The sequence below is a fragment of the Chinchilla lanigera genome, unplaced genomic scaffold (assembly GCF_000276665.1).
Source record: "Chinchilla lanigera isolate Chin_1 unplaced genomic scaffold, ChiLan1.0 scaffold00065, whole genome shotgun sequence".
NCBI classification, from domain to species: Eukaryota; Metazoa; Chordata; class Mammalia; order Rodentia; family Chinchillidae; genus Chinchilla; species Chinchilla lanigera.
Window position 1 is genome coordinate 1,517,317 of NW_004955466.1, and position 445 is coordinate 1,517,761.

Genomic DNA, 445 nt, shown 5'->3' on the forward strand with positions numbered 1-445 from the left:
TGTGTGAGGGTGGTCACTTTGTATTTTCTGTGCTTTTCCACAGTCCCTGTTGAACGAGTAAACGAATCTCCGGGACAGGATCGCGGAACTGAGCCAGCCGTCTCTGGGTGTGGTCCCAGGGCCGGCAAACCCACAGCGTCCTCACTCGCAACTTGTTAGAGATGGAAGTTCTCCGTCTTGGGGCGCGGGGACCCAGCAATCTGGCTGCGCACAAGCTGCCGGGCGATTCTGATGCCCACGAGCGTTTGAGAGCCACGGAAGGCAGCAAACCTGCGCTGCGCGTCCGAGTGCTCGGGACTCGGGCAGCTTTGCAGCGGGGTGAGCGAGGCTGTCTGCGAGCAGCGCGGCGCGGAGGCGCGGACCCGGTCCTGACCCCGGCCGGCCGCCCTGCCTGCAGCCCTAGGGCCCGGCCACTGGAGGGCAGTGTGGCCACGTCCCCCGGCCG